This window comes from Hemitrygon akajei, chromosome 9, assembly GCF_048418815.1.
Source record: "Hemitrygon akajei chromosome 9, sHemAka1.3, whole genome shotgun sequence".
In the NCBI taxonomy this organism is placed as follows: Eukaryota; Metazoa; Chordata; class Chondrichthyes; order Myliobatiformes; family Dasyatidae; genus Hemitrygon; species Hemitrygon akajei.
In genome coordinates this window covers 156,326,395-156,347,250 of record NC_133132.1, presented here as the reverse complement: position 1 = coordinate 156,347,250, position 20,856 = coordinate 156,326,395, and the positions used below count along the sequence as shown (strand labels likewise).

At 40.5% G+C, this 20,856-nt stretch overlaps 1 protein-coding gene across 1 annotated transcript in view; it reads left to right on the top strand.

Annotated features, from left to right (window-relative positions):
* nkain2 (sodium/potassium transporting ATPase interacting 2) overlaps positions 1-20,856 on the top strand; it is a 575,123-nt gene that overhangs the window by 17,284 nt on the left and 536,983 nt on the right. The window lies entirely within an intron of this gene.

The window sequence follows — 20,856 nt, the reverse complement described above, 5'->3', positions numbered from 1 at the left end:
CTTTTTCAGTTGCTTGGATTTTAAAAGCTTCCCAATCATCCAACTTCCCATTCACTTCTGTTACCTTATACAGTGGTATACAAAAGTCTGGGCACCCCGGTCAAAATTTCTGTTACTGTGAATAGTTAAGTGAGTAGAAGATGAACTGATCTCCAAAAGTCATAAAGTTAAAGATGAAACATTCCTTTTAACATTTCAACCAAGATTGGTGTATTATTTTTGTTTTGTACAATTTTAAAGTGAAAAAAAGGAAAGGAGCACCATGCAAAAGTTTGGGCACCCCAAGAGATTTGAGCTCTCAGATAATTTTTACAAAGGTCTCAGACCTTAATTAGCTTGTTAGGGCTATGGCTTGTTTACAATCATTGTTAGGAAAGGCCAGGTAATGCAAATTTCAAAGCTTTATAGATATCCTGACTCCTCAAACCTTGTCCCAACAATCAGCAACCATGGGCTCCTCTAAGCAGCTGCCTAGCACTCTGAAAATTAAAATAAATGATGTCCACAAATCAGGAGAAGGCTACAAGAAGATAGCAAAGTATTTTGATGTAGCCGTTTCCTCAGTTCATAATGTAATTAAGAAATGGCAGTTAACAAGAACGATGGAGGTCAAGTTGAGGTCTGGAAGACCAAGAAAACTTTCCGAGAAAACTGCTCGTAGGATTGCTAGAAAGGCAAATCAAAACTCCCGTTTGACTGCAAAAGACCTTCAAGAAGATTTAGCAGACTCTGGAGTGGTGGTGCACTGTTCTACTCTGCACACTGTCTGAAAAAAGCTGAAGATGGAAAGAGGATGGCTTCCATAACAGGATAATGATCCTAAACACACCTCAAAATCTACAATGGACTACCTCAAGAGGCACAAGCTGAAGGTTTTGCCATGGCCCTCACAGTCCCCTGACCTAAACATCATTGAAAATCTGTGGATAGACCTCAAAAGGACAGTGCATGCAAGACAGCTCAAGAATCTCACAGAACTAGAAGCCTTTTGCAAGGAAGAATGGGTGAAAATCCCCCAAACAAGAATTGACAGACTCTTAGCTGGCTACAGAAAGCATTTACAAGCTGTGATACTTGCCAAAGGGGGTGTTACTGAGTACTGACCATGCAGGATGCCCAAACTTTTGCTTTGAGCCCTTTTCCTTCTTTGTTATTTTGAAACTGTAAAAGATGGAAATAAAAAAGTAATCTTGCTTAAAATATTAAAAAAGTATATCATCTTTAACTTTATGCCTTTTGGAAATCAGGTCATCTTTTACTCGCTTAGCTATTCACAGTAACAGAAATTTTGACCAGGGGTGCCCAAACTTTTGCATGCCACTGTATGCCCTTTCCTTGGCTTTAGATCATAAGACCATAAGACAAAGGAGCAGAAGTCGGCCATTCGGCCCATCGAGTCTGCTCCGCTATTTCATCATGAGCTGATCCAATCTCCCCTTTAGTCCCATTCCCCCGCCTTCTCACCATAACTTTTGATGCCCTGACTACTCAGATACCTATCAATCTCTGCCTTAAATACACCCAATGACTTGGCCTCCACTGCCGCCTGTGGCAACAAATTCCATAGATTCACCACCCTCTGGCTAAAATATTTTTTCACGTCCCTGTTCTGAATGGGCGCCCTGCAATCCTCAAGCCATGTCCTCTTGTACTAGACTCCCCCACCATGGGAAACAACTTTGCCACATCCACTCTGTCCATGCCTTTCAACATTCGAAATGTTTCTATGAGGTCCCTCCTCATTCTTCTAAACTCCAAGGAGTACAGTCCAAGAGCGGTGAAACGTTCCTCATATGTTAACCCTCTCATTCCTGGAATCATTCTAGTGAATCTTCTCTGAACCCTCTCCAATGTCAGCACATCCTTTTTAAATAAGGAGCCCAAAACTGCACACAGTATTCCAAGTGAGATCTTACCAGTGCCTTATAGAGCCTCAACATCACATCCCTGTTCCTATACTCTATTCCTCTAGAAATGAATGTCAACATTGCATTCGCCTTCTTCACCACCGACTCAACCTGGAGGTTAACCTTAAGGTTATCCTGCACGAGGACTCCCAAGTCCCGTTGCATCTCAGAACTTTGAATTCTCCCCATTTAAATAATAGTCTGCCCGTTTATTTCTTCTACCAAAGTGCATGACCGTACACTTTCCGACATTGTAATTCATTTGCCACTTCTTTGCCCATTCCCCCCAATCTATCCAAGTCTCTGTGCAGACTCTCTGTTTCCTCAGCACTACTGGCCCCTCCACCTATTTTTGTATCATCAGCAAACATAGCCACAAAGCCATCTATTCCATAATCCAAATCATTGATATACAACGTAAAAAGAAGCAGCCCCAACACGGACCCCTGTGGAACACCACTGGTAACCGGCAACCAACCAGAATGGGATCCCTTTATTTCCACTCTCTGTTTCCTGCCAATCAACCAATGCTCTATCCACGTATGTCACTTTCATGTAATTCCATGGGCTCTTATCTTATTTAGCAGCCTCATGTGCGGCACCTTGTCAAAGGCCTTCTGAAAATTCAAATACACAACATCCACTGCATCTCCATTGTCTAGCCTAATTTCCTCAAAAAAATGCACTATGTTTGTCAGGCGGTATTTTCCTTTAAGGAAACCATGCTGAGTTCTGCCTATCTTGTCATATGCCTCCAGGTACTCCGTAACCTCATCCTTGACAATTGACTCTAACAACTTCCCAACCACTGATGTCAAGCTAACGGGTCTATAATTTCCTTTTTGCTTCCTTGCCCCCTTCTTAAATAGCAGAGTGACATTTGCAATCTTCCAGTCCTCCGGAACCAGGTCAGAATCTATCAACTTTTGAAAGATCATTGCTAATGCCTCTGTAATCTCCACTGCTCCTTCCTTCAGAACATGAGGGTGCATTCCATCTGGTCCAGGAGATTTATCTACCCTTAGACTATTCAGCTTCCTGAGTACTTTCTCTGTCGTAATTATGACTGCGCATATTTCTCTTCCCTGACACCCTTAAATGTCCGGTATATTGCTGATGTCTTCCTCAGTGAAGACTGATGCAAAATACTCGTTCAGTTCCTCTGCCATCTCCTTATCTCCCATTACAATTTCTCCAGCATCATTTTCTATTGGTCGTATATCTACTCTCACCTGTCTTTTACTCTTTATATACTTGAAGAAGCTTTTAATATCTTCTTTGATATTATTTGCGAGCTTCCTTTCATAGTTCATCTTTTCCCTCTTAATGACCTTCTTAGTTTCCTTTTGTAAGCTTTTAAAAGCTTCCCAATCCTCTGTCTTCCCACTAATTTTTGCTTCCTTTTTATGTCCTCTGCTTTGCTTTTACTTTGGTTTTGACTTCTCTTGTCAGCCACGGTTGCATCCTTTTTCCATTCGAAAATTTCTTCTTCTTTGGAATATATCTGTCTTGCACCCCTCACATCTCACATAAATGCCAGCCACTGCTGCTCTGCCGTCCTTCCCGCTAGTGTCCCTTTCCAGTCAACCTTGGCCAGTTCCTCTCTCATGCCACTGTAATTCCCTTTACTCCACTGAAATACCGACACATCGGATTTCGGCTTCTCTTTCTCAAATTTCACAGTGAACGCAATCATGTTATGATCACTGCATCCTAAGGGTTCCTTCACTTCCATCTCTCTAATCACCTCTGGTTCATTACACAACACCCAATCCAGTACAGCCGATCCCCTAGTGGGCTCAATAACAAGCTGTTCTAAAAAGCCATCTCATAGACATTCTACAAATTCTCTCTCTTGAGATCCAGTGCCGACCTGATTTTCCCAATCCACTCACATGTTAAAATCCCCTACAATTATCATAACACTGCCCTACTGGCAAGCCTTTTCTATTTCCTGTTGTAATTTGTAGTCCCCATCACTGCAGCTGTTTGGAGGCCTGTAGATAACTGCCATCAGTGTCCTTTTACCCTATGATTTCTTAGCTCAACCCATAAAGATTCTGGACCTTCAGATCCTATGTCAACTCTTTCTAATGATTTATTATAATTTCTTACCTTTAAAGCCATGCCACCCCCTCTACCTAACTGCCTATCCTTCTGATACACCGTGTATCCTTGGACGTTCAGCTCCCAGAGACATGCATCCTTTAGCCACGTCTCAGTGATGGCCACAGTATCATACCTGCCAATCTATAACTGTACAAGATCATCCACCTTACTCCTTATGCTGCATGCATTTAAGTATAACACCTTAAGTCCAGTATTTGGTACTTCTGGCATTGATTGCACTGCAACTTTATTGCACTGCTACTCATTCCAATGGCTGCAAATTTGCTCCATTACCTGCCTGTCCTTCCAGACATCCTTACTGCTCACTACCTTAGATCTATTTCTGTTTTCCCTCTCCTCCGCTCCATCATTCCAGTTCCCATCCCCCTGCCAAATTAGTTTAAACCCTCCCTAACAGCTCTATTAAACCTTCCCGCCAGGATATTGATCCCCCTAGGATTCAAGTGTAACCCATCCTTTTTGTACAGGTCACACCTGCCCCAAAAGAGGTCCCAATGGTCCAGAAACTTGAATCCCTGCCCCCTGCTCCAATCCCTCAGCAATGCAGTCATCCTTCACCTCATTCCATTCCTACTCTCACTGTCACGTGGCACAGGCAGTAATCCCGAGATTACTACCTTTTCAGTCCTTCTTCTCAACTGCCTTCCTAACTCCCTATATTCTCCTTTCAGGACCTCTTCCCTTTTCCTACCTATGTCATTGGTACCTATATGTACCATGACCTCTGGCTCCTCACCCTCCCACTTCAGGATATCTTGGACGCGATCAGAAACATCCCGGACTCTGGCACCTGGGAGGCAAACTACCATCCGGGTCTCCTGATCGTGTCCACAGAATCGCCTATCTGACCCCCTAACTATCGAGTCCCCTATTACTACTGTCTTCCTCTTCCTTTCCCTACCCTTCTGAGCCACAGGGCCAGACTCTGTGCCAGAGGCATGGCCACTGTTGCTTCCCCCAGGTAGGCTGTCCTCCCCAACAGTACTCAAACAGGAGTACTTATTATCAAGGGGTACAGCCACTGGGGTACTCTCTAGTACCTGACTCTTCCACTTCCCTCTCCTGACCATGACCCACCTGTCTGCCTCCCGCGGCCCCGGTGTGACCACCTGCCTGTAACTCCTCTCTATCAACTCCTCACTCTCCCTGACCAGACGAAGGTCATCGAGCTGCAGCTCCAGTTCCCTAACACGGTCCCTTAGGAGCTGCAGCTCGGCAAACCTGGCGCAGATGTGGACGTCCAGGAGGCTAGGAGCCTCCAGGACCTCCCACATCTGACACCGAGAACAACAAGCTGCCCTCACACTCATACTTCCCCTTTTCTCAAATAACAGGAAACACTGAAACCTAAACCTACCTTGCCTCGCCCGCATCCGCCTAAGCCCGTTGAGCCAAAGCCCTTAAGCCTTCACTCTGCTCCCGGCTCACTCCACTGCCCACAAATGACGCTGGCCACTGTATAAGGCTGTATCCTCTTTAAATCTTCCCCGCTTCACTGCCCGACGTCACACTCCTGCGCAGTCCCGCCTCTCTTAACTCTGATGAGAACAAAAAAAAATCAAAATGGCTTCCGCCACACTCCCGTTCTGATCCTTCGACTTCCTTCTCCAAAATGCAGTCCTTAACTTCCCTTTCCAGTCACAGTTTGAAAACAACTTCTTTTGGGGACATATCTATTCTGTGCCTTGTGAAATAATCCCAGAAGCTTCAGCCATCTTTGCTCTGCCATCATCCCCACCAGTATCCTCCTCAAATCCACCTGACAAGCTTCTCTCTCATGCTTCTCTAATTCCCTTTACTTCATTGTGATACTGATACATGTGAATTAGGCTTCACCCTCTCAAACTGCAGTATGAATTCAATCATATTATGATTACTGCCTCCTAATGGTGATAAAGTATTGGTGTCTTGTTTTCTTGGCAGTTTTAAACATAGCAAACTTTTTTTGTAAAATGAATATGAAATTCAGAGGATGGAAAATGTCAGTGAAGGTTACCCTGACACATTACAATAATTTGGAATTCCATGCCTTCTGTCATGAACAAGCTTTCTAAACAGGGAGCATAATTGAGGAAGTGATGGTGTGGATCAGGTAGATATTATTCCAACATTATTATTTCCTTGTAGGTGATATGAATTCTAGCGAAACATCACATATGTACATGTAGGTGTTATAAAAGGAATTTAATCTGCAATTTATATGTTCAAATTAATTTCACACCTTTGGGCTTTCAGTGGGACGACTCTTCTGACAGTTAATATTAATACTGAGGCAGGCAATGTAATGTTCTAATGACTTCCTTAAGTTGTCAGGAAATCATTGTGGCTTGACTCAGCTTTCAGATGAGCATGAGCAGATAAAGCTTTTGACTGAAAATTTCCTTTTAAAATTTAGTACCATTGAAGCTATGTGAAATCCACACCAGGGGAAAGAATATGCAGACATCGTAAAAAAATAAACTTATTTTATTACAACATAATTTTTAAGGAGACGCAAGACTGCAAACGCTAGAATCTGAAGTCACAAATGCTGGAAGTAGGTGTTATTTGAAACCGGAAAAATCATTGTGTCATAGACTATCGAGGCTGAATATGAGGAGTTATCCCTTTAGTTTGCAGTAAGCCTCATCCTGGCAGTGGAGCAGGCCGAAGATGGGCGCTTCAGTGTTGGAATGGGAAGGGATGCATCTAGAAGCTTGGAATGGCCATGGCAAAAAGAATGGAAGTGATCTTCAAGTTAGTCTCCTCCTCTGTTTGGTCTTGTCAAAGTAGAAATTGCCACATGGGATGCAGCAGTAAGGTTTTCAAAAAAAACAGTAACTTTGTATTTAGTTAGTATTTTCAGATAATAAAGTGTGTTACCGAAACAACTAATTGTTCAGTTAGCCAACACCAATAAACACTATATTCTCTTTTTTGGAATCTCAAAGTTTACAGACCACTCCCCTTTGCTTCCCACAAGAGCTTCAGTTTTAAAAGAACTGACAATTTATGATCATGCGAAATGACTGAGAGATCACAATCAATAACAATTCTAGGTTACACTTTTAACATGGAATAACAGTATACTTTGGAACTGTGCATTTCAATTTGTGTTATGTCAGTGATTTCAATTGTCAATGAATTTTATTTATATAATGTGATTCAGTGAGTGGATAAGTTGTGATGTAGAGAGTCCTTGGAGAATTTTGTTTTAAGGTGCCTAATCCTTTACAACATCTATCTCCGTGCTTTTCATAGTAATACAATACAGACCCAGTTCCCATTCTGTCTGTAAAATGATCAAGTATGTTGTAATCAATGCAAGGCACTCTTTGAGCATATACTATCTGACATGAGTTGAGTTTGTTGTTTTCACTCTCCTTTGAACTATACTCTGACTTCTGTGTCCTATAGAGGAGCTCTTTATTGTAGGATATGTGGAGGATTCTTGCAGTTTATACATTTTGTTGTCAAATTAAGGACCCCCACCACCCAGGACATGCCCTCTTCTCATTGTTACCATCAGAAGGAGGTACAGAAGCCTGAAGGCACACAAGCAGCAAATCAGGTACAGCTTTTTCCCCTCTGCCATCCGATTCCTAAATGAACATTGAATTCATGAACACTACCTCACTACTTTCTCAATCTGTTTTTGCACTACTTATTTTAATCTACATGTATATAATTAATGACATTCAGTTTCTTTTCTATATTTACCATGCATTGCATTGTAGTACTGCTACATATTTAACAAATTTCATAATATATGCCGGTTATATTAAACCAGATTCTGATTCTATACAACTTAACTTTTAGACTAGATTATGATCATAAAGCAATTCCAGCCCAAGGGTGGTAAAGCCAACCACATTCAAAATCTGGTGTAGTCTTTCCCTGAGCAGAATGCCTCAACTAAGAATGGTGTCAGACACTGCACTGGTACAAATGTCTCCATCTATAGGATGCCTTGTAATAAGATTATAAGATGAGGCATACTAATCATTATACCTTACAGCAATAGCTGTGGATGGAATCTGCTAATTAAGGGTCAAAAGTATCGGAGTTTACTGCAGAGAAGGGGACGATTCAGTCCATGTTCTCAGCGCCAGTTCTTTGTGGGAATAATCAGCCTGACTGCATCTGTATGTCTTTGCATCAAATGTGTATAAACAAAGAATATTGTAATCTATGCATCAGTGATTGCCTCTGGCAAGCTTTCAGTGCTCTAACATTTTTTTCAGAAAGAAATATCTCCTAGTCTTTCTCCTTAATCTCTAATGGATAATTTGAAGCAGATAATTCCTCAGTACTGATTTCATTATTTCAGTACATTGTATTCAGTTGTGTATGCCACATAACCTCCCTTTCACTTATATTAGTATTTGAAAACTAGAGTCATAGAAACATACAGCACAGAAACAGGCCCTTCAGCCCATCTACTCCATGCCGGAATTTAAACTTCCTACTCTAATTGACCTGCACCCGGACCATCGCCTTCCAAACCCCTACCATCCATGTACCTATTCAAATTGCTTTTAAATGTTGAATTCAAACTTGCATGTACCACTTGTGCTGGCAGCTCATTCCACACTGTCACAACCTTCTGAGTGAAAAAAACTTCCCCTTATGTTCGCCTTAAACTTTTCATCTTTCACCCTTAACCCATGACCTCCAGTATAACCTGATCCAGGACACTGGAACTTTTGAGCAGTGAAACGTTAAAATATGTATGTAATGGAGCATGAAATCTTAGAAGTTTTTAAAAAATACTACTTTGTATATTGCAATGAAAAGTTTCTGCTTAATTGTAAATGAAAATTACTTTGGAAAAACAAACAAGAAGCCATTCTAAAAATTTAATTGGTTCAATTTTGTTTAAGATTGGGTAGGTGATTGTAAGAGAGAGGGAGAGATTTTTGTTGTTACATAATTTAGGAAGTAGACAGAAAGACAGAGACTAGCCATGTTGAATTTGGTTATATCAGGGGATGGACTCATCTGATCCGGAATGTCAGTAGTATCTTAGTGGAGGGAACTGCATTTATACAGGAAAGAATATATTTACACGGCATGGTGAAGGCTGAGGAATAAGAGTATACAGATAATTATAAAAATACAGGTAGATTGGGCAAATATCCACTTTCTGTGTTGTATGATGTTCAGCTCCACCATGCATCTCCCCCTCCATTAATTATCAAGTTCTCTAATTCACCATATTTGAATGCTTTTACCATATCATAGTATATGGTAATGTAGCAGTCAGTGCAATAGCTAGCAACAACTGATTAGGGATCCCATTCTCACTGTTGTCTGCAAGGAGTACCTTCTCCCTTTCTCTGTGTGGATTTCCTTTGTGTGCTCTTGTTTCTTCCCTCATTTCAAAGACATATGGTTAGGGGTAGTAAATTCTGAGCATGCCATGTTGGTGCCAGAAGTGAGGCATTTCACTGTATGTTTTCCAATCACAAGCATTAGAAAATCTGCAGATGCTGGAAATCGGAGCAACACACACAAAATGCTGGAAGAACTCAGCAGGCCAGGCAGCATCTGTGGAAAAAGTATAGTCGATGTTTTGGGCTGAGGCCCTTCATCTGGATTGGAGAAAAATGGGTGAATAGTCAGACTTAGAAGGTGGGGGGAGGGGAGGAAGAAACACAAGGTGATAAGTGTAACCAGTGGGGGAGGGGGTGAAATAAGTGCCGGAAAGTAGACTGGTGAAAGAGATACAGGGCTGGAGAAGAGGGAATCTGACAGGAGAGGACAGAAGGCCATGGAAGAAAGAAAAGAGGGTGGAGCACCAGAGGGAAGTGATAGGCAGGTAGGATATAAGGTGAGAGAGGGAAATGGGAATGGGGAATGGTGAAAGAAGGTGGGGATACGTTACTGGAAGTTCGAGAAATCGATGTTCATGCCATCATGTTAGAGGCTACCCAAACAGAATATAGTGTTGCTCCTCCAATCTGAATGTGGCCTCATTGTGACAGTAGAGGAGGCCATGGACTGACATGTCGAAATGGGAATCAAAATAGGTGGCCACTGGGAGATCCCGTTTTTTCTGGCAGATGGAGTGTAGGTGCTCAGCGAAATGGTCTCCCAATCTGTGTGGGGTCTCACTGATATACAGGAGATCACACTGGGAGCACCGGATACAGTATATGACCCCAACAGACTCACACGTATAGTGTCACCTTACATGGAGGGATGGTTTGGGGCCCTGAATGGTGGTGAGGGAGGAGGTGTAGGGGCAGGTATGACAAAAGTTATGCTCTATCCATCAGAAAAAGCTGGGTCTTCCAGTGGGCACCCATTTTAATTCTTCTTCCCATTCAGATTCCCATTCCACTGTCGTGATGAGGCCACACCCTGGTTGGAGGTGCAACACCTTATATTCCATCTGGGTAGCCTCCAGATCTGAAGGCTTGAGCATTGATTTCTCAAATTTCCGTTAATGCCCACCTCCCCACCCTCCTTCACTATTTCCCCATTCCTTTTTCCCTCTCTCACCTTATCTCTTTACCTGCCCATCAACCCCCTCTCCCTTCCCTTTCTTCCATGGCCTTCTGTCCTCTCCTATTAGATTCACCCTTCTCCAGTCTTGCATCTCTTTCACCAGTCAACTTCCCAGCTCTTTACTTCACCTGTCCCTCCTTCCCGGTTTCCCCTATCACCGTGTGTTTCCCCCTCCCCTCTCCCCACTTTCTAACTGTGACTCCTCGTCTTTCTCTCTCCAGTCCTGCTGAAGGGTCTGGGGCCCGAAACGTTGACTGTACTCTTTTCTAGATGATGCTGACTGGCCTGCTGAGTTCCTCCAGCATTTTATGTGTGTTCACTGTATGTTTTGATGTTTTAAAGTAGGTGTGACAAGTAAAGATAATCTTCACTAGCTGTACTTTACATCTACTCCTTTTTGCTGTTCATTCAATGAATTTCTAGCTTCTAATAGACTTATTTTGTATAATTCCATACCCAGGATCTACCCTTGGTATCCATTGCTTCTAGATTTCTGTCATTACTGCCCTTGCTTTACTGTCATTACTGTTCATCTTTATGAACAGTAATTTTTTTCTGCTTACCCAGGATCGGGCAACAGAAACTGCTACTAACGTGCCTATGCCCATGTTCTTGTATATCAACTTAGATTGCATTCATCAAAGCCAATTGACAATTATCAATATAATTACTATACCCAATAAATGAACAACATTCTGGTGGTTGGAGCCATATCTTTGATAAGAAAGATGGTTGTGTTTCTTGCAGGTCATAACCTCCACTTTGGGAAATGAGAGCAGAAGTTCTAAGTTCCACCAATTTCAGCTGTTCCATCAATGATCTTCTTCCACCGTAGGGTCAGATCTGGGGATGTTTGCTGATGTTTGGACTATATTTGATCCCATATGAAACTCCCTAGCTCAGGGATTCCCAACCTGGGGTCCACAGACCCCACAGTTTATGGGAGGGGTCCATGGCTAAAAAATTTTTTGCAGCCCCTGCCTTAGCTATTGACGTAGTCCATACATGAATATTGGAAGGCCTAAAAACCAGTCAGGTATGGATTCACAAGTGGTATAACAATTGGTCATAAAAGTGCCAAGCATTGACCAAGCAATAAAAGACAGTCAAATCACCATCCATTCACATGTAATAGCATTGTTATCACCAAGATCTCCAATATTGATTGCCACTACTGACCAGAAATTAATGGACTAGTCGCTTAAGTATTGTGACTGAAAGAGCAGACAATAAAATGGATTTTCTGTGTTGAGGGAATTTTCGTCACTTACAAGACATAAATTAAGAAACATGACTGCAGTTCCTGACAATTCACAGAAAATAACACCATCCTGGATAAAGCATTCGAATTAATTGAAACTCTATACACAACTTAAGTATTAATTCCCTCCATCATCCGTGCAACATAGCTACAGTATGTACTGTCTACAGAATGCAATGCAGTTAATTAACTAGGTTACTTTGACAACAGCTTCCAAATCCTCCTTCTCCAGTACCAAAGACAAGCTCAGCAGGTGCATGGGAATACCACTTTCAGTAGTTTTCCTCTAAACTATGCATCAACCTTTATTACTGTCCTTTTGGCTGTTGCAAGATATACACCCTAGAATTTGCTCCTCTAGCATTATGGGGTACCGTTTCCAGAAGGACTTCTGTGTTTCAAGGAACTAGTTTAATACTATCTTTATTTGGGGAAGGACTGACTTTTCCAGAGATGTTCCGAGCATGAATAAAGAATTGGATAGATATATATCTCTTACATAATGAATTTATTGTGGAATCCTTTAATAGGTGATATTGTATAAAATTCCCTATATGGAAAAACTGGTTTGGCTTTAAATTGTACATGAGTTTCAGTTTTAAATTGTATAATAAATACATCCCCATTTAGGATCCTTGTATATTTAACAATACCATAAAGAACAGCTGAGAACATGAGTGGAAAATGTAATTGGGATTATGAGCACAGCTTTGCATACTATCACTCTTGCATTGCTTTTGGCACTTGTTGCTGCTTAGAACAGAGTTAACAGATTTGCACCTATTTGTCAGCAATTGCTTATAAAATGTGACTCTAATGTTGCAGAGGTTCGTTTTTCAATAGTAGAGAGGTGTTTGACACAAAAACTTCCACACCATTAAAAGAAAAGTGCAAGTCATTTCCAGGTTACAAACAAATCTCTTATGGCCACCCATCCATAGAATCGATCTATATTATTAAATTCATAAGTCCAATGTGCAGAATATTTATTCCTTTGAATAACTAAACTATTTTTCATCTTTCCACTTTAGTAATTTGCTTTATTATGAGTCTTACTCATTTTTGATGCCTTTCATTACAATACTGTTGAGATATGGTTAATGTATTGAGTGATATTTATGTATTTTCTCAACTTCAACAAAATTTACTTATGGATGACTGTAAAAATGGATAACCTCTTTCGTTAAAGTTTTCTTAAATCAAAGCAGTAAAGGTATATCAAATTTAATGTTGAAATTACCCATCTAATATTAAATGACCAGTCTGTGAAATTAAATGCTCCATGAATTTTACCCTAAATCATCTTGTGTAATACATAAGACCTCTGCGGAAAGGCAGATGAAGGGTTTCGGCCCGAAACGTTGTCACTACCCCCTCCCATAGATGCTGTCTGGCCTGCTGAGTTTTGCCGGCATTTTGTGTTTTTTATTTATTTCCAGCATCTGCAGATTCACTCGTGTTGCCTATATCCTTCGCCTTTTTCACCTGGAAAAATCATGGAGCTGTTCTGTGTGCTTTCTGCTTTCATCTTCATCAGCTGCCTTCTCAAAGTCCCCTTGGAATATTTTTTTTAACTGCATGCTTCCAGTTATGAATGACAAAGTAGTGGGGTGAATTGTGCTGTCAGTCGCGCTGATTCACTTTGGCATATAAATATGGAGAACTTCCAATGGAGATAATTTAAGTTTTGAGAACTGTCAGAAATAGCAGGTTTGGTCTGTAATTTCAGTAAAGAGTGGCAGAGGTATTGTTCCAATATTGTTTAGAAACAGATTGTATGATAGAAACAAGAACAATAATTTACATTTATACAGCATTTTTAAAGTAGCAAAATATCCCAAGGTGACTGACAAGAGCCATATCTTTGTATTAAAGAAAGACCTTAATTTCACAATGAGGTACTTGAATATAGAGATTGAAAGCTATATCAAAGAACATCTTAAAGAAGCAATAAAATAGCAAGTTCGGAAAACTCTTTCCAAAACTTTAGGCATCTGAAGCACTGCTTTAGAGCAATAATATAGCATCGTAAATGTCAGGAATGCCAGCACTTGAAAGAGGCAGAGATTTGCAGAACTGGGGAGAGTAGGGAGGAGTGAGAAACTGAAAAATGGGGATGAAGATTTAGTATTGAGTTGCTATTGAATCAAGAACCTAGTTAACAAGTGAAGGCTGGGTTTGTGCAGTTGATGTGGAGTTCAAACGTAATCAAACTAAATGGTGGAGCAGATGCCCCATTTTCATGCTAAAAACCAACAAAATCAAATTTCACAATAGCATCTAATGTTTGTGTGTTTTTCACATATTTTTAAGGTCTGCATAGGCACCATCTTATCCATAGCCTTGTTCCTTATCTCTCAAGGAATGTATTGTCCTGTCTTTAACCATAATTCAAACCCTACAATATTATACAATAGCAATTTATTTTGATCTTAGTCCTGCGCTGAGGTCTGTATTAGCTGAGGTTGGTAGCCTCATGTGAAACATTTATCATTGTCAAATTATTAGATTTAGTAACAGCTTCTTTCCCATCAGATTTCTGAATGGTCCATGAAACTACTTTGTTATTCCTTTATTATGTAATATTTATTTATTTTGTAATTTTTAATAAATTTTATGTCTTTTGCATTGCACTACTGCCACAAATAACACATTTCACGTCATGTAAATCAGTAATTATAGACTTGATTCTGATTAAATTTTAGAGTTATTTTTGTAAGAGCAAGAATTTTTTTGTTTTATAGTAAGCACCGTGGTAGTTATTGTACTCATTATAATCACTGTAGCTTATAATAAAATAATTTTAAAAATAATCTTCAAATTCCATGAATTGCAAAGTGAGCAACACAACTGAGTATTTCTGAAATGTTAGGCTAAGTTGGAGAATAGCATTAAGTCATGTGTGCAAGAATAAAGATGATACAAGTATTCCTCTGCCATCCAAATCACTAAGCACTCAATGTGAGGTAGAAGAATGTAAAATTGGCATTCCAGTTTGGTAATTTGGACACTTATTTCTTCAAAGGAGTTATCTTTTAAGAGAGTTGACTGGTTAGATACATATACAAAAATATGTATGTACATTATTGAATCAGAGTAGAGCTATAGCTTTGTTCTCTGCAGTGCAAGAATCCTTGAAGTAAGGAAATAGGACTGAAAGTTGTATTAAATAGAGAAGCCTACATATATTAATTATATATTATTAAAGGGAAACTTTATGAAGTCACCTTTCAGGTAGTTATTTAGTCTGTTGTGCCTGTGATAAATGTTTAAAGAAAACAAGTCATAACAAAAGATAACTACCCAAAAGCTCTGAAATTATGCACCATCCTACTTGGAGGATTGAAATGCAAAATTAAATACCTTAAGATGAAATCTTTTCAAAGTATAATTAAATTATTTTCTTAACGAGACTGAAGCCAGAAGAGTTAGAAATGTACTAACCAAATATTTTGACCCAGAACTTACTGAATAAATAAGTATACTCACTTTGCCCTGTTTTCTGTCCTTGCTCATATGAAGGTGGTTTTACCTATTTATGCAAGTACTTCTCTAACAGCCTAATGTAACATTGTATGGAAATACAAGGTAACACTGATGCAGACATGTTTTATACATTTAACAAGGTGCTTTATTAATGCAACAGAGTTAGTCAGTTTTTCCAATGTTTGTCATCAGCCGGGTCATACTGCCCGTGAACTCCCTGTCGGTTGCCTCCATACGCTCCAGAATTTGTTTTTTTTTTACTTTTAAGTTCTCCTGCACGAGAGCCAACAGCTGCCTGTCGTTTTAAGTTTTTCTAGTCTGTAACTACACAAACACGCACTTTCACAGCGAGATTCAACACCAAATTTCCTGCACATGCGCAGTAGGGGAAGATTCGCCAAAATCTCTGTTTCAACGTGGACGGAGATATTTTTAAAAATGCATAGTGTGGACGCCTATCATTTTAACGCGAAACCAACATTTTCAAAATTATCTGGTCTAGTGTGGATGTAGCCTTAATAAATAAATAAGTAAAGTGGTACATAAGGTACAGGGTGGGAGAGGCCATTAAGTTCAAAGGTACTTGTAGGGCTCAGGAAAGAAAGGTAAGAGCTTGAGGAAATCTGCAGATGCTGGAAATTCAAGCAACACACACAAAATGCTGGTGGAACACAGCAGGCCAGGCAGCATCTATAGGATGAAATACAGTCGACGTTTTGGGCCAAGACCCTTTGTCAGGACTGACTGAAAGAAAAGATAGTAAGAGATTTGAAAGTGGGGGGGGAGGGGAGATCCGAAATGAAAGGAGAAGACAGGAGGGAGTGGGGTGAAGCTAAGGGCTGGAAAGTTGATTGACAAAAGGGATACACAGCTGGAGAAGGGAGAGAATCATGGGATGGGAGGCCTAGGGAGAAAGAAAGGGGGAGGAGAACACCAGAGGAAGATGGAGAACAGGCAAGGAGTGATTGTGAGAGGGACAGAGAGGATAGATAGATAGATAGATAGATAGATAGATAGATAGATAGATAGATAGATAGATAGATAGATAGATAGATAATGGATGGAGTAAGAAGGGGAAGAGGGGCATTAATGGAAGTTAGAGAAATCAATGTTCATGCCATCAGGTTGGAGGCTACCCAGACGGAATATAAGGTGTTGTTCTTCCAACCTGAGTGTGGCTTCATCTTGACAGTAGAGGAGGCCATGGATTGACATATCAGAATGGGAATGGGACGTGGAATTAAAATGTGTGGTCACTGGGAGATCCTGCTTTCTCTGGCAGACAGAGCGTAGGTGTTCAGCGAAACGGTTTCCCAGTCTGCGTCGGGTCTCACCAATATATAAAAAGCCACACTGGGAGCACCGGACGCAGAATACCACACCAGCCGACTCACAGGTGAAGTGTCGGCTCACCTGGAAGGACTGTCTGGGGCCCTGAATGGTGGTGAGGGAGGAAGTGTAAGGGCAGGTAAGAATGTGTGTTATCTTGTGACTACTTGACTTTGCTTTAATGTTTTACATCTGAAAAATTGCTTTAAGTTTATTTTAAAAATGGTGATATTTAAAAAAATTGTTTTGTTTATTTTAACAGAGCATGGTAGGAATGGTGAACAGTTTTGATAGACAGCAATTCTGAGCCCATGGTTTTACCACTTTTCAGAGATTCTCAGGGAAGTTTCATGTGTGGGGCTATATTGCTCAGATACATCTTTCAAGGCCTGCTACTTGTAAGATTGTCCTTGGTATCTGAAACAGCTAAGTTTTAAATGGCAGCAGATGAAAATGGCAAGAGCAAGTCTTAGACACTACTCAGGCAGTTCCAGGCCTGAAAAGGATAAAGGTATTGACTTAGATTGAATCCAAGGAATCTTATGAACCTGGATAGATTCTATGTTGCCTCCCCTTGACCCTATCTATAAAAGCTCATGTGATACTTAAGCAAATTGAGTGCCTTGCTTTGTCACAGACTTATTCATTTGACATTAGCTGCAGGTAAGATAAAGAAATGGGAACATAAAATGTTCTCTGTATAGTGACGAATGTTGAATACAAGCTAAGGAAAATGCAGCTTTGAAGCTGGAATGTTGCTGCTATCTTAATAAACTGTATCAGGTAAGTTATCTGTTGCAAATTTATTATAGCACGTTTGTGACTTTAGTTGAAAACCTGCTGCAAAGATAAGATGAAGTTTATCATTTTTAACTCTAAATCTGAGTGAGTTACACATACACCAGTGTAGCAGAATCCAAAGTACATGGCACATGTGATGACAGTAGGGTATATGGAAGTCACAGGGTTTAGGAAGAATGGTTGAGTTTGTGAATTTGCAAAAGCATAGAAAAGTGGGAGATATTCCTTGAAATCAAAATTAGTACATACAAAACTGAAGTTTAATATGAGCTGGCAGGTAAAGCCATGTAGGCTGTTTTGGAAAGATGAGGAAATGGAAGAGCAAAACGCATTAATGATTATCTGGTGTAAAGGAGCATATTTCAGTATTAACAACATTGTAGATAGTGTATGTGATACTCAAATAATAAAATAAGTTAATCTATAAAAGATCATTTATTAATCAATGAAAGCTCTAACACTTGGATCATTGTCTGTTCAGAAATAAGATGCCAGAGGGGAATAAGTTGTTCATCAAACATTGAATGTGTGACCTCAAGCATCTGTACCTCCTCCCTGATGGTAGCAATTAGAATTAGGCATATCCTGAGTGATGGGGGTCGTTAATAACGGATGCCACCTTTTTGAGGCATTGCCTTTCGAAGGTGACCATGATGCTGGGGTGACTATTGCTGTTGTCTAGGTGGCCCAAGGACAAGTGAAGAGCCAATGAGATTGTGTCTGCTGTAGACCTATTGTGTCGATAGGCAAATTGCAGCAGGTACAGGTCCTTGCTCAGGCAGGTGTTGATTCTGGCCATAACCAATGTTCACTTATGGCAATGGCCATAAGTGATTGATGAAGAACAAAGCACTTCATCACAGTAGATGTGATTGCAACTGGGTAATAGTTGTTGAGACAGCTCAAACTGCTCTTCCTAGGTTTTGGGATGATTAGCTCCTTTTGAGGCAGGTAGGAACCTCCAGATGCAGCAGTGAGAATTTCTTCTTCAACACTCCCGCCACATGGTTGGCACGAGTTTCCAGTGGTATTTCAGGTATACCATCAAGATCTGAAACCTTGCAAAAAGATGTTCTGTCATCAGCCTCCAAGACAATCTTAGAGTTTAAGGAAGTTGCCTGTAAAGTTGATGAAAGAAAGATGGTCGATGCTTATGTGGACTTCAGCCAAGCCTTTGATGTGGTTCTGCATTGGAGAAGACAGTGGTAGTAAATGGTTGCCTCTCTGACTGGAAGCTTGCGACTAGTGGTATGCCGCAGGGATCGGTGCTGGATCCATTGTTGTTTGTCATTTATATCAACAATCTGGATGATGATATGGTAAACTGGATCAGCAAATTTGTGGATGACACCAAGATTGTGGGTGTAGTGGACAGCAAGGAAGAATATCAAAGCTTGCACTGGGATCTAGACCAGCTGGAAAAATGAGCTGAAAAATGGCAGATGGAATTTAGTGTAGACAATGTGAGGTGTTGCACTTTGGGAGGACAAACCGAGATAGATCTTACACACTAAGTGGTAGGGCACTATGGAATGCGGAAGAACAAAGGGATCTGGGAATACAGATTCATAACTTCTTGAAAATGCTGTCACAGGTAGATAAAGTCATGAAGAGAGCTTTTGGAACATTCACCTTCATAAATCAATGCATTGAGTGTAGGAGTTGGGATGTTATGTTGAAATTGTATAAGATGTTGATGAGGCCTACTTTAGAGTTTGGTGTGCAGTTTTGGTCATCTACCTACAGGAGAGATATCAATAAGAATGAAAGAGTGCAGAGAAAATTTACAAGGGTATTGCTGGGATTTAAGGACCTGAGTGATTGGGAAAGGTTAGGACTTTATTCCTTAGAACAAAATGGTAGGGATGAGCTATGTTTCCGTGAAGCAAAGTACCTTGTAGTTTCTGATGTCCCTTTGGGACTGCAATCTTGCTTTGAGGACTTCAGTTTTATTTTCCAGAGACTATACATGCACCAACAAGAGAGCAGGAAGTGGTGGTCCCAGGGCCTTCATTTCAATCTTACTTCTAGCGCAGCGTGCGTTCCATTTCCTTAAGAGAAGCCACAGTCGCAACCCGAGCCTGCGGTCCAGGCTCAATAGAGTATCAATAGATTTTTTAAACTTCTTAAAACAATCTTGCCTACTGAAGTACCTCTGGCTGTGATTGCAGATTTCAGCTGTCGTAGTTCTAAAATGGGAGTATTAGATGATTCCCTCTGGAGTCGCACGCGAAGAGTTGCCACTTTCTGGCATCGTTTGATTATTTCAAATCATGAGCGCAACTTCTATGAATTAGGCTAGGATTAAATTGAGGGTTGCTGGGCAGCTGGACTAGAGCAGCCGAAAGGGCCTAATCCACACTGCATCTCAATAAATAAACAAACAAACAAATAAATAAATAAAAGCTGAATCCATCAAGATGTCATCAATTGAATTTAGATACACCAGCCAACACGCTAATTTTGTTGGGGAACTAATGTTAACATTATAACTAATGTTATAACAAGTATACTTGGAGTATAATCATAAGAGGAGATTTCCAGGAAGACAGGGTTATTGCTAGCTAGGACATTTTTAAAGACTCTTAGAGTTCATGTACTGAATTGGATGGGGACTTATGTCAACATATCTCGGTCATTGTGGAGCAGGTAAAATAATAATGAAGAACAACTTACGGACACAAGAAATTCCGCAGATGCTGGAAATCCAAAGCAGCATACACAAATTGCTGGGGGAACTCAGCCTGTCAGGCAGTATCTATGGAAATGAACAACAGTCAACGTTTCAGGCCAAGACCCTTTTTCAGGGCTGGAGACTCAAAACAAAGCTTTGACCCGAAATTTTGACTGTTCATTTCATTTCCGTAGATGCTGCCTGACCTGTTGAGTTCCTCCAGGACTTTGTGTATGTTGCTTTCGATTTCCAGCATCTGCAGAATTTTTTTGTGTTAATAAGTTGTCCTTCATTATTATTTTACCAGCTCCACGATGACTGAGATATGCTGACATAAATCCCCATCCAATTCAGTACATGAACTAAAGGAGACTTTAAAAATGTCCTAGGTAGCAATAATGCTGTCCTCCTGGAAATCTCATATGACCAAGCTTGAAGTATACTTGTTACTTCATGTGGTGGTTTCAAGCATGCAAACATTGTGCCTTCTGATTGCTGCTAATTGAGTATGATCAGAGCCTCTGTTGGCTTGGGAGAAAACACCAATATTAGTCTATCCTGCCAATAGTTTTCAGTGTGTGAGGTGCCAAAATGGATTGCGAAGGGGCCAAGAGAACACAGCTGCTCATTAGACCATGGGCACTTTATCATTGAACACCACTTAGGCTGTTTGACATACTGGAGGCCATGATAGATTTAATCATTGAGAACTAGTTCCTGAGATCTGGAATAGGCTTCTGGAGTCTCAGGTGTTTGTTGTTAGGCAGCAGTGTGAT